The 14967-nt window shown below is 36.5% G+C and overlaps 1 pseudogene; it reads right to left on the reverse strand.

Annotated features, from left to right (window-relative positions):
• Positions 1–1343: 1343 nt before the first annotated feature.
• On the reverse strand, positions 1344–5154 carry LOC112910181 (SCY1-like protein 2; annotated as a pseudogene).
• Between the last annotated feature and the right edge of the window lie 9813 nt (positions 5155–14967).

A 14967-nucleotide genomic window follows, 5' to 3' on the forward strand; every position in this document is an offset into this window, starting at 1 on the left:
CATGACCATGGGTAACTGCAATGAAGACCAAGAAATGTAACCCAGGAAGAAGTCATCCAATCTTTGCCATGATATTTAAGGAGTTACTATTACTTTGATTATTACTATATTTCATCAAATCCAGAATTTACATCTTTTTTTTCCTTTTTTGCAAACTTTGGAACATGAATGCACCCTAACAATGATCTTACAGGCTTTCATTGTGGCTTGTTTGGTAGCATCTTTTTCTTTCTTGTAGTACATTAAAGTATAATGCATTTTACAATTAATAATATAGTATTTTTCAATAAAATTTCATAATATCTCAGCAACTTCTTTCCCAAGAAAAATTAAATTTTTAAGCAGTGGTAGCAAATACTTGATAAATACTAAGCTGCTATTAGATGTAGTAATTTAAAAAGTTTAATTACACTAAGTGATACCATAGGTATTATTTATACTTGTTCTATTATTTCTCAGAGGACTTGGCCATTAACAATAAATACTAAAAAGGAGTAAGTTTTCCATTGAAAGGTTGAATTAGGAAAATAAAACACTTGTGATTCTAAAGAATGATGTAGTCAAATATATCCATAAAAGTGCTACACTTTTTTTTTCATTTTTAAAGTTTATTACATTTGAAACCATACAGCAGAAATCTCAAAAGTTTATTCATTACATATAGTTTCTTATAAATATCCTTTTGAAAATGCAATTCATATATGCTACAACCTCAGAAGTTTGAATTTAAAATGAAATATGAAGGCAAGAGTCAGGGAAATTACATCAGAGGGCTTTGTCAAATGTCATACAAATCAGTACATACTCTTCTGTCTGTGATCCAGTAGGAAAGAAAGTGATTCTAAATATATCCAAGTAAATGCAGAAAAATAAATTACTATTTGAGGCAGACCATGCTAAAATATAATTTACAATGCTTGGTTTGCATGTAAGATGGTTAATAATGCATTTAGTTTGAACCAACTGAATCAAAATTAAGTAAAATTTTGCAATATTTGCTCAGGCTTTTGCATTGAACATTACTTCATCAGAGAAGTAAAATTTAAAAAATCTGCTATTCAAGATACTTGGGTGTCTTTTTCTCTTTGAGACTGGCAAAGGTTGGGTATTTTAAAAACTTGAAGAGGAGATGGTAAGAGGAAAAAAATCCTCAATGCTCTCAAAAACTCAACTGTTAGGACTCCATACAACCACTATGTTGGCATGGAAACAAGGTGTTCTCTGTCACAGAACCATTCGCTTCCCCCCTGGAAGTACTTCCTCCAAACCAAGTATATAAAGATTTACATCAGCTCACTCATGATTAAAATTGAGGTAATTCTTCAAAAATCCAGCAAGACACCTCACCCAGAGAGATCTTTGAAATCATTGCTAGCTGAATTGCTGCTGGTCATGTTGATTGGTGGCTGTGCAAAGTTCTGTGGGTTAAAGAAAGGATTAGCCTGCACACCAGAGGCAGACCATCCTCTGACGTTCATCTGTGTTCCCATAACTGAACTGCCTATACCCAGAGGCCCTTGTGGAGGTACAAACTGATTAAGCCACTGATTTGGTTTCTGTTGTGACAACTGGTTCATGCTAACTTTGGGTTTCTGAGGGCCAAAGAGATTATTAAGAGCAGGCATATCAGATTTCAGGTTGACCACAGAGCTGTGGTCATCAAGACAGTGTGGTACTGGCACAAAAACAGACACATAGATCAATGGAACAGAATAGAGAATCCAGAAGTGGACCCTCAACTTTATGGTCAACTAATATTCGACAAAGCAGGAAAGACTATCCACTGGAAAAAAGACAGTCTTTTCAATAAATGGTGCTGGGAAAATTGGACATCCACATGCAGAAGAATGAAACTGGACCATCCTCTTGCACGATACACAAAGATAAACTCAAAATGGATGAAAGATCTCAATGTGAGACAAGAATCCATCAAAATCCTAGAGGAGAACACAGGCAACACCCTTTTTGAACTCAGCCACAGTAATTTCTTGCAAGATACATCCACGAAGGCAAAAGAAACAAAAGCAAAAATGAACTATTGGGACTTAATCAGGATAAAAAGCCTCTGCACAGCAAAGAAACAGTCAACAAAACTAAAAGACAACCTAGAGAATGGGAGAAGATATTTGCAAATGACACATCAGATAAAGGACTAGTATCCAAGATCTATAAAGAACTTATTAAACTCAACAGCAAAGAAACAAACAATCCAATCATGAAATGGGCAAAACACATGAACAGAAATCTCACAGACGAAGACATAGACATGGCCAACATGCACATGAGAACATGCTCTGCATCGCTTGCCATCAGGGAAATACAAATCAAAACCACAATGAGATACCACCTCACACCAGTGAGAATGGGGAAAATTAACAAGGCAGGAAACCACAAATGTTGGAGAGGATGCGGAGAAAAGGGAACCCTCCTGCACTGTTGGTGGGGATGTGAACTGGTGCAGCCACTCTGGAAAACTGTGTGGAGGTTCCTCAAAGAGTTAAAAATAGACCTGCCCTATGACCCAGCAATTGCCCTGCTGGGGATTTACCCCAAAGATGCAGATGCAGTGAAACGCCAGGACATCTGCACCCCGATGTTCACAGCAGCAATGTCCACAATAGCCAAACTGTGGAAGGAGCCTCGGTGTCCATTGAAAGATGAATGGATAAAGAAGATGTGGTCTCTGTATACAGTGGGATATTCCTCAGCCATTAGAAATGACAAATACCCACCGTTTGCTTTGACGTGGATGGAACTGGAGGGTATTATGCTGAGTGAAATAAGTCAATCGAAGAAGGACAAACATTATATGGTCTCATTCATTTGGGGAATATAAAAAATAGTGGAAAGGAATAAAGGGGAAAGGAGAAAAAATGAGTGCGAAATATCAGAAAGGGAGACAGAACATGAGAGACTCACTTGGGGAAACGAACAAGGGGTGGTGGAAAGGGAGGTGGGCGGGGGGTGGGGGTGACTGGGTGACGGGCACTGAGGGGGGCACTTGACGGGATGAGCACTGGGTGTTATGCTATATGTTGGCAAATTGAACTCCAATTTAAAAAAATATGTAAAAAAAAAGAAGTAGAAAACTGTAAAAAAAAAAAGAGTGGGCATATCTGTGGGTCTTTGTTGAGTCGGCTTTGCACCAGCAGGAGGAACACTCACAACAGCACTGAAGTTTGGCAAAGTGGAAGGTGCCCCCAGGGTCGACCTGGTCACCCCAGGTGTGCTTGGACTACCGAATAAGTTCTGGTTTGTATTAACTGGCATGTTGAATCCTGAGGTCTGAAAGCCCATGTTATTGGCATTTAGGCCATTGGTCAAGTTTTCTTGGTGTTATCAGTTGGTGTAGAAAACTTCATGCCAAGGCCCATGGTAGGAATAGAAGTAAAGGTACTCGAAGCAGAAATGTTAGGGGCACTACAGAAAGGCCGGTCAGAGATGGCATGTTGTCATCACTGTGTCTGTCAAGTCCTTAGTCTGTTTGACTGGAGCAACAGGTGTGTGTACTTGGGGTTTAAGAGGCTGCCGGCTTCTCAGCTTCTGTGCCTGCCCCTGTTCTTTTGTTAATTTTTGTTTTTCTTCAAGTGTAAGTGATGCACTTTTATGCTTATTTTGTAACCCATCTTCCTTATTTTCTGACTCACAACCAGTAAAAAAGTCCACTCCAATGTTGTTAGAGACTTTGTCAATATGCTGAGACCCAACATTTGTAACCTTTTCTGCTGCTCTTGCATTATATGAAGTTGCTCCAGTTTAGTCTTATGTTTGGTTTCCAATCTGTCAAGCGTCTCTTTTATGACAGAAATGAAAGAATTGAACTTGATTGAGATTAAGATTATTTTCAATACTCAGGGGAATCAGATGAGCCAATACTTTTCCAGCCACTGTTCTTTGGTGATTCCCAACTTCTTATGAGTAAAAGTACATTTGTAAGTACCTAAAATTCCCATGAGGACTGCGGGTTCCTCGGATGGAATTTATGGTAAGAAGGGCAGGATGTCACCAAGTACAAACCACTTATCCAAGTATTCCAAAATCTTTCCTAAGCACGCTAATGAATTGACGTGAGCAGCAAGAGAAGACGTTTGCAGACGTGCATTTTTAGTTCTTGGTATCAAAGAATTTTTCATGGATGCATAGTCTATAAGACTTGCAAAGCTTGGAATGATGTTTAAACAGAGTTCCTGAATTTGAATGGAAGGAGCCTCTAGTGCTGTGTGAACCCTTGGTAGGACACTGCTCTTTATCTCCTCAGGAGGAGTTTTGGTTAGCAGCAAATCCATTTTTTTTGTAAGTAAGTTAACAACCTGGATTGGCTCCTGCTGTTTAAAGACAGAGCCACGTTCAGGTAGACTTAATTTGACATGTGCTTCCTTGGAGCCTTCTTCGGCAATCAGTAGAACAGTGGGCAAAACAAAAGATACCATGTCAGGGGTTACAAGTTCTGAAGTCAAACAAGGCACAAATTCCCTGCACACGCTTGGGCAGTTTTGGTAGAACTTTCGGCAGTCCTTTGAAAAACTGTGTTTTCTGAAGATTATCTCTTTGGAATGAGGTCTCAAAATACTGCAGTGTTATTGCACCAACATCACTGAAGAAGAAATTCTTTGTCATTTGATCTGCTTCTCATCTTACAGTTGGAGTTAATTTAAGAGCAGTTTTATGTGTTCTTGGACTTCCTCGGGTATATTTGAAGGTGAGCTAGATCCTAAACGACTCAACTGATCCAACTGCCTACTAAAACTCTTGTAAATGTCGTGCTTGTTAACTTCAAATATGGGTTTTCCTTTATTAAATACAGCATACTTGACAGTTCCTAGTGAGTACATATCACTAGCTATTTCACAGCTCACCGGAAGCATGTATTCAGGACCCAAATATTCACGATTTGGAAGACACATGATGGTAAATTTGGGTCCCATTCTTTACAAGGTAACTTAGGCTCTTGTTCACAAGGATTGGTTGATGATACACAAAAATCAAAGCGCATTATTTTCCAGGCTCACTTTTATTCAAAATTATATTTTCAGGTGTAATATTTCCATGGACCATTTTCACACTGCTATGCAAAAATGACAGTCCTTCAGAAACCTGAAGCAAACCATATTTAGTTTCAACATCATAAAGGTTATAATCCTTAACGTCTAGAGATACAGAAGAAGGTAGATTTTCCCAGTTACTTAAAACATTGGCTAAACTGGCAAAAATGGGTTCTGTACAAAATGCCAAGCAATCTCTGGATTCTTCTAAAGGATGCTGGGGAGGGAGAAGGAGAGAGAGGGGGGAGGAGGGGACATTTTTGAAAAATAATTCTAAAAACCTAATGAGAATAGAAATGTATGTTGACATGAAATATTCTATTAAGATGAGGAAAGGGATAGGAGCACCCAGGTGGCTCCGGTTGAGCCTCTGCCTTTGGCTCAGGATGTGATCCCGGGGTCCTGAGATCGAGTCCCACGTGGAGCTCCCTGCATGGAGCCTGCTTCGCCCTCTCCCTATGTATCCACCTCTCTCTCTGTGTCTCTCACGGATAAATAAATAAAATCTTTAAAAAAAAGAGAGAGAAAAAAAAGATGAGGAAAGGGGTGTATATAATAGAGAGGTAATACTCTAGCTCATTTCTTGATAATTTTGATTCTAATTTCAAACATTATGGATCATTTTGCTAAAGGAATCCTCCCAAGTTTTAATTCTTAAAACAATAACAAAAGAAAAACATTTTTTCTCATGTTTAGAACTTTTTCTCCCGTGTTCCTCCTTAAATACATTTTTTAATTGAATTGCATTTGATGTAATCTATTCTACTTTATGTAGAAATGCTTGAAAGAATCTAGGCACTGTCATTTATATGCCATCTTTATGTATTAAAAAACAAGTGCTAATTTGGATATCAATAAAGATACCAAGGGTTTACATTAGCTTATGTTTTTTCCCTGCTTGAAAAAAAAACGACCAGAATTTCTAGTTGAAAACAATATGACTGATTCAAACTTTAAAAAAAATCCTATTTCTGTATTTCTCTCATCAATCCTATGTAAATATTACTTAACTTTATTTTCAAAGCAACCTTTTTGTGAACAGTTATTACAAAATGTGTTCATCTTCAATATATTTATCCACAAAAATCAGACAGTTACAAAACTAGGTAACTCAGTTCATGTGTTTAAAAAATTGTCACTTTTCTGTGAACAAAATTCAGATTTTTTTCTGAAATTCTATCGATCCTGCAAATGGATAATAGAATATAAAGTAGTTCGTTTTTCTTCTCACTAGTAGTCCAAATTCCAGAGTCTACTGGTTTAGAAAGGCATTTCAGGCACCCTCAGAATAAATCAGAGACTAATTGCCCATCGTCTGAGCTCTAACCTAGAGCCAGCTACCTATGCAAACCTCTAATTTAGCACTTTACATTATTGAAATTTTCTATTCTGTTGTCAGTCTCCCTCACTAGACCCTAAGTTCATTGAAAGTGTTTCTGATGCCTAGCATAAAATAGTCACTCAAATGTTTATTGAACTGAATATAAGCTAAGTGAGTAGAATTGTAATTAGAACATTGAATGAGCTGTTTGGGGACACATCACATGCTTTTGTTTATGGATGACAACTTTTGTTTTAGAAACTGAGCTAAAATCTGTGTGTTAACTATGCGGTACATGGGCTGATTTCACTTGACATATAATCATTCATGTTGCAGGAAACAAACTACTTTACAATTTAAAAGATCTCACACTGAACAGGTTCTGATCCTCTTCATTTGTATGTTAACACTGGAGAGCTCCAGGGCTCAGACCAGTTTGTAAAATTAAAGTTACAGTATCAAAAGGTAGTTAAAGGATTATTGAACGTGTTCTTAGTCATATCAAGCAAAATTAAATCTCTGATCTAATTTTTGCACACAATATCATAGAAGTGGCCAACCCTTCTGCTCTGCCTCTGGGTGATTTTAGACAAGTTCCTGAACTTTGTTTCCTTATGTTGTTTAATATAAGAAAAGTATAATCCCTTTCTCTACCAATGGGGTAAGATAATAAATTTAAGACATTAATTAATTAGACGTACAAAATTTCTTTAAAAATTATAAGCATTGATAGCAATATGAAAAACTTTAGCTACAATTTACCAAGTGTAAATTTGATTTTTCCAAAAAAGCTGCTTTTCAGTATCTTCTGTAATACACAGTTTTCACATTTCTGAGCTACTAATAATTTGAGTAGTTTATGAAGAATAAAAATACTTCTGGACCATACATCCGTATGGAAGGTCAATTTTAGAGTTTTTAAGAGAAGTAAGACATAGAATTACTATACGTCAAGGTAACTGTATCCAAATGTGCCTTGTTTAAATTTTCTATCTTAAAACCTAACCTATTTCCATAATACAAACATACACGTATTTTCCTGTATTTCTAGATGATATCAACCAAGAATAGAATGAATGCCTCATGGAGGACATAGGAAGAAAATCATCTCACTGGTGCTCAGTTTAAGCAATTTCATCAAAGTCAGTACTGCTAATACTTTTGGATGACAAAATATTTAATGTATGTATTTTTAGTGTGTTCAATGGAGATTATCAGGTGAAGGCAGAAGTATTGTTAGTAAATAAGTAATCGTCCATGACTTAAGTGTTGTTAATGGGATTTGCAGAGCTTGAAGAGCAAGTATAGTTTTATATCCGAGATCTATCTGTTCTTTTCAGCTGCTGAGGCTGGATTCCCCACGTGTGTTTTGGCACTCTGTACTGGAAGACATGCATGTCACCCATTTCGGTTCCAGCTCATCTCCATTTATTATCACTAGGCTTGTCAACCGTGTGAAATGACCTGCTCACGTAGACCGTGTCACATAAGAGAGGAGTGCATTGGAGAGGCAAAAGCTACCACCTCAAAGAGCTGGTTTCAATTTCTACTCAACCTTTCCTGCCTCATCCCTACATTGAATCTTCTCTGACGCTCTTGCTTTAACATAGTACAAGGTCCATTTCTATTTCTCATCGGTCACTGGGAAGGTGTGTTCTATTGTGGAATGTGCTTTGCATTCTTTAGTCCGCTAGCTGTCAGCACTTCCATCCTCTTCCTGCTGTCTTACACACAATAGGAAGCAAGCAGAGCTTTAAACTCGTCTTCTGAGTTTCAGACCTTCAGCCCGTATATACAACTGCCTGGGAAACTTTTCTAGTTGAATGGTATCTCACAATTAATGTATTCAAAATTAACATGATTTAACCATCCTGACTCCTTTTCTAAACTTTTATCAGAAGCTTTGCATCTTATGTTACACCTCCCTCTTCCTTACCCCCACGTGCAGGCAACCACCAAGTACTTTGGAAAGAAGTAGAACATAATTATTCATTACCGACTAAGTGCTTATTAAACTCGAATTAAATGCATAGAATGCTAAATGCCACTTTATATCATTCTCATATTTCTCTTCTTTTGCTCAATACTTGCATTTTATTTTTAGCTTAAGACATTACAGATTCAACATAACATTCGCTATTTTATTACTAGTATTATTTTTCCTTAATACTAGTATTAGTATAATTTTCCTGATTAGAGAACATCTGCTTTTTAAGACAAGACACAAAACCTTCCTTAAAAGAGAGAGGGACCTTCAGATTTGGTGAGGTAGCTGATCCAGCAACTAAATACTTTGTTACTTTACCAAATCTGGAGGTTCCTTTCTTTCTCCAAAATCTTGAGGGTTCTGTATTTTGCTTTAATGAAACTGACTTTTATTAGAGATGCATTAGCAAATTCTACAGGCCCAACCTTTAAAACATGTCTACTAGATATAAACTACATGAAATGCCTGCCACATAGTAGATGATCAATAAATATTTGTAGACAGGATGAGTGACTGAATATACCGAATGCAAACCTACTCATCTCCTCCACCATTTTCTTCTGGCCAAACTACTGCATTGGCCTCCTGCTTTGTCTCACAGCTTCCTGATACTCCCTCTAACTTGTATTCTCGAAACAGTGGCCATAGTATTTCTTTGGAAGTGTGACTGGGTCCTTTCACTCTTCTGTCTAAAAGTCTCCAGTAACTTCTCATTTCGGAGTAAATGCCAAACTCCATACAATCACAAAGTGTGGCATGCATTCTAGTTTCATGTTAACCATCTGATATCTTGTAATACTCTACTTTGCAATCACCATGTTCTAGCTCTTGGCTACTTGGATGTTACGATCTTAGTTCTTTACCTTTGCTATTCAGTGATCCCACTGCCACAAAATTCTCTCCTTCGTATATTGCTTGCTACTTAAGCTCCATCAGATCTTTGTTTAAATAGGGTATTTAGAGGAGGTTCCTATGGCAGATTACAGTTTAGAAATATTTACTCCCTCTCTTCATCCCACTCCCACAAAGGACGTGTACCTTCCTTTCCATCCTCCTTGACTTTTGGCCTTTGTCATGCAATTGCTGATGGAATATTACACAGATTTTTTTCCTGCTTAAAAATCATCAGGCTGGTCCACTGGCCCCAGGAGGAGAGAATAAGAAACACATGGAGCAGAGCCAACCCTGCCTAGCCCAGACTAGAGTACTATACCGTAGCTGGCCTACAGATTTGGGAGCTAAAAATTATTTATGGTTTTATGTCAGTGAGACTTTTGTGGTTGTTTTTACTTAGCACCCTGTGTCAATATCTAACTGATATACCCTCTATGACCATCCGGTTTAAAATTGTGCACAAGATATAAAACCCAGAGTCAACAGATGTTTTAGCATCATGTCATCTGTAAAATTCTCTTTAATTTATTAGCCAATCAAAATTTTAGCACATTACTTTTTTTTTTTTTTGGCAAAAATGCACCCTACTTGCATGATTTTCCATGACAGTTGAGAATGCTTGCAAGGCTTGGTCATGCCTTTGTGACCAATCAGAGCAACACTGAGAGCAGATGCTTTGGATATAATTTCCCATTCATCTCAGTTTTCTCTTCACAACACTTGATTCTTGTAGTTGTCTGAACGATTTCCAGAATGAGATTCATTTTATAAGCTCTGAGTCAGGAATTTTAGCATTTTGAAATAAACAAATGCACACAGATTGCTCCTGCAGAGTAGCCTTCAGATCGAGAAATTAGAGTAGTCTAACCATACTCTTGCCATTTTTAGTTATTTCAGAGCTTAATAAAATAAGCTTTTTCCAGGCATTCCATGCATTTCTTTGTCCCTAGTTCACCAACCTTTTGTCCACAGTTCTCTTGGGTATTCTTTTTAGAACTTAATATTTAAACGTGGATATAAAAAGAATTTGCAACATGAGATTTAGCTGTGTGTGCAGCATTTTATTTATTTATTTTTTACATATGGTTGAGAGAGTTCATAGCTTTTTATTGATAGCCTGTTATTGCCCTAAGTGAATCATTCAGGAAGTTCAGATCTTATATTTCACTCATGTGGTTCTCTAATTTTTAGTTCTTGTATCCTGGATAATTTAAATTAAGAGGTTTCATATTGTGGCTCCAATGGCTTGCTATATTTTCACTGATTTTAAAAAAAACCCTTCATTATAAAAGAAAAGTTCCATTAATACATTAAAATGTTTCTTTGATTAAGAGGGAAATGTCTTAAATGTATTTAAAGTTTTTTTTTAATTCATGACTACCAAACCTAACAAGGTTCAATTTTTTTATTCTTATTTTCTTACTGCAAGTTAAATTGAAATTGCTTCAAATTACATGCACAAGTTTATAAACGATTTTCCATATATATTCCTATCACAGACAACAGTGAATAACCTATCACACAGTATCATTTAGCCAATAACCAATTAAATATAATTTCCTGAAAATACAAAAACAGAGAAAAAGTAGGAAAGAGTTTAAAAAAAATCACTACAACTTATTTCAAATTACCAGTAAAATTAAGCTTTATATTAAAGCATGTATTGTTATTTGTTTGACAACCTAAAGGAGAAATTTGTGCTGTATTGCCTCTGAAAAGCCTTCAGTTATTTTCTGAGGCCACTATTAAAATTTGATTGTGTGATTATTACTTATGAATGTAGTAATCTATTTGCATGTCATTCATGAAGAAAATAGTTCATATTTTTCCTACTTTCTGCTCTTTTCTACTACGAAAAGTCATTTCCACTCTTCAGTTCTCCAGTTTGAAAAACAAACAAACAAACAATAAACAAATGTGTTTTGTGCTGACTACTAACTTGGAAATGGATATTGCTCTTTACCCCCTTTGAATCTATAGGTATTGTATTTAGTGAAAGGCAACATGCTGCTTAATAAATCATCATATCAGCAGCTTCGCTGCATCGTACCACACTGGGGGACAGCTTAAGAGCCGATGTTTCTCTCCTACCAGCTACTAGCCTTGCTAACGAGGTCGTGCTGTCAACCTCAGTTTGGAACCCTATTAAGACACACATGCAGAAGTGATAAGCACATTGCTCCAGCTCTCCTTTACATTGTTATCTCCTTGGTGAATGTGTGTGTGTGTGTGTGTGTGTGTGTGTGTGTGTGTGTGTTAAACATGGCGTATTCATTCAAATGCGGTTAATCACATTTAAACATAAAAAACTTGTAATAAAATTTACCACTCTGAGGTGTTTTAATGGTTGATTTATAACACATCATTCAGACCAAATCATATGTTCAAATGTAGTGGACAAGTGATCAGTTAATGATTAGGAAGAGATATCAAGTAAAATGAACTGCACAAATATTTTTAACAATACAGAATGGCTAAGACAGCTGCTCAGGCATCTTTGGTTTGTATACAGGGCACATTGTGAACTTTTATATGCCTTAATTTCTCTCCTGTACAATTGAATATCAATAACCTATAGGATTGTGGTGATGATTCACTGGAATAATGTATAAAATTATTAACTGTAATGCAAAGGGTATAAGTGCTGAATGTGAGCAAAACTGGATAATTGGCTTTACCTTTAGGTGAACAAGTGATGTGCCTCAGAATATGTATTTGTTGAGAATCTTTCTAAAGAATAAGATTTCATCTTCTACATTAGAAACAACACATCTCTCAAAATACTTGAGTATTAGGTATAGGAATATATATATTTTCATTATTTGAGAATTCACCATATTAGCGTTTATGGTTTGAGGTGTTCAGTGAGACAAAGCAATACTTTTATCATATCACGTATGGGCTCCCAGTACCTTCAGAAGAATAATAGCAAAGGACCTAAGAATTGATATGGTGCTAAATCATTTCATATTTTTAGCTAGAACGGTATGATATATTATAAAATATTATTTCTTAAAGTGTGCACTTAGTCGTTACATAACCCAGAATAGATTGATTAGGATACGCAACAAGTAACCCCAAATACCAGTGATTTAATTGCTGAAGTTATAAGACCAATGAGTGATAGCAGAAGGAGGGTAGTCTAGAGGCTCATTGGAAGCCACAGCTGGAGAGTCTCCATCTTGACACTTCCTTGCATAATCTTTTTTTTTTTTAATTTTTTTTATTTATTTATGATAGTCACACAGAGAGAGAGAGAGAGGCAGAGACACAGGCAGAGGGAGAAGCAGGCTCCATGCACCAGGAGCCCGACGTGGGACTCGATCCCGAGTCTCCAGGATCGCACCCTGGGCCAAAGGCAGGCGCCAAACCGCTGCGCCACCCAGGGATCCCCTTTCTTGCATAATCTTTAACAGAGGGGAAGGTAGCAATTCATTCACATGTTCTTAAAGTTTCTGCCCCAGAATAAAACATGCTTATGCTCATGCTGTATTGGATAAAGTAAGTCATGTTGGTAGAAAGGGTGGAGAAATGCCCTACCTGAGGTTAAAAAAGAAAAACAAAGTATTTCTTAAGAGCCCTAATAATCACCACAGTGACTATTTAGGCTGTGAATTCCTAATCACCTTTTTCATTGTTTTTTTTTTTTTTTAAATCAATGGGAACTAAAACATAGCACTATTATTAGGTGAACATTTGCAAAATAGTCTTCAAAATATTCTCTTTTCAGAAAGATAAGTGTCAGTAAGACACAAGTGTTCTTTACAAGCATAAGCGGTAAGTGCTCCAATGTGTCCAACAGAAAATCATGACATTGGCTTAAAAATTGTGGTCCAAATATAGTACTTAGCTTTGTGACTCCAGAGTCTTGTATTTTTCAGTGATTCAGAATGATCAGACTCAAGAAATCTGGCTCAGAATAACCAACTTTATTGTAGTTGTCTCATACATGAAGCTAGTTTTTAATTAACAACTATTCATCAGGACAGATGTAATCTTTCTTAAAATTATGTTCTGTATTGTTAGGCAAAATACACAGAATAGCAAATTATAATTTAAAGGATTACTTACTGAATATGGAATCAAGACATGTAGATTAGACTATCTGTAGCTAAAAAATAATTTATGTGTCTGTGTTACATGCTATGACAGGTGTATTTGTCAACACTATACAAATATTTCTATAATATAGAAAGAATAATTAGGTTCATGGGTCAAGGTGTCCTCTCCATTAGAAATTTTTAATTAGGAGATCCCTGGGTGGCTCAGTGGTTTAGCACCTGCCTTTGGCCCAGGGCGTGATCTTGGGGTCCCAGGATCGAGTCCCACGTTGGGCTCCCAGCATGGAGCCTGCTTCTCGCCCTGCCTGTGTCTCTGCCTCTCTCTCTCTTTCTCTGTCTCTCTCTGCGTCTCTCATGAATAAATAAAAATCTTGAAAAAAAAGAAATTTTTAATTAATTAATATTTCTAATTTTTAGAGCTTTTGTTTTTTAGAACTACAATATAATTAGTCTATTATTATTTATTAATTATTATTTATTGATTTTATCTTGAATCATAAATTAGCTTTAATCCCCATAAATTTCTGAGGTCTTATCCAGTCACCTGAAATTAATGTTTACATAAATTCTCTCACATGTGCCACAAGTTGTCTGTCATCTAAAGATATTCCTGTTAGTACTACTGTTAACACCTACCATTTACTAAGTGTCTGCTATGTGCTAGGAGATTTACATATATCATTAATTTCTCCTCCCACGCAGTGATATAGTGATCATTCTTTTTGTTTTAGAGATGAAAGAATTTAGGAATTAGAAAGACTAATTCATTTTACCACTTATTCACCCAATGAGAATTCGGCAGTGTAGCAGAAATTTAAATAAAGGTCTATGTGGTACCAAACCATACTCATTCCAGTATATTACACTGACACAATTCCATTTTAACTATTATGAATTTCATTAAGGATGACATAAAGTTTACTTTTGTCGCAATCCACATACCTCTCTTACCTTCCACAAGGAATGATCAAAAAGACAAATAGGTGGCTGAAATGACATGCGATAGTCCAATTTAAGGTAAAACTAAAAATTAGAATTTTAAGATTTCTACATTTCATCCTTTGATTTTGTCTTTGATTTCTTTGATTTTGTCTTATACAATAAGTTTTCTTCCTTTGAGAATTTTTTGTTATTTTATGTTTCCTGTATTCTCCAGCAGAATTTTTTTTTAGGTTTTATTTATTTATTTGATAGAGAAGGGGAGAGAGAGAGAGAGAGAGAGAGAGAATGCTAGCAGGGGAAGGGGGAGCGGGAGAGGGAAACAGTCTCCCTGCTGAGTGGGAAACCTGTGGTGGGACTAGATCCCAGGACTCTGATATCATGACCTGAGCAGAAATCAAAAGCTGGATGCTCAACCATCTGAGCCACCCTGGTGCCCCGAGGAATTCTGATCTTTACTGAGCAATCAGGTACACATAGATCAAGGCTTCTTCATTCTTTGAAGTTTAACTGTGGTATTCACTTCTGAATTCTAAAAGAGAAAACCAAGTCCCCTTTAATCTTGGCTATCCTTAGTCACTATGAAGGAGATCCTATCTACCAAAAAGCTGAAGAAGTAAGAAAGTCATTGGCCCCATCTTTCACATCCATTCTATTTCCGAAAAGCCACAATTTAATCAAGGAATAAAGAAAATGCATATGCAGTCAAATCATTAGTATGTT

Source organism: Vulpes vulpes, chromosome 5, assembly GCF_048418805.1.
Source record: "Vulpes vulpes isolate BD-2025 chromosome 5, VulVul3, whole genome shotgun sequence".
Lineage (NCBI taxonomy): Eukaryota > Metazoa > Chordata > Mammalia > Carnivora > Canidae > Vulpes > Vulpes vulpes.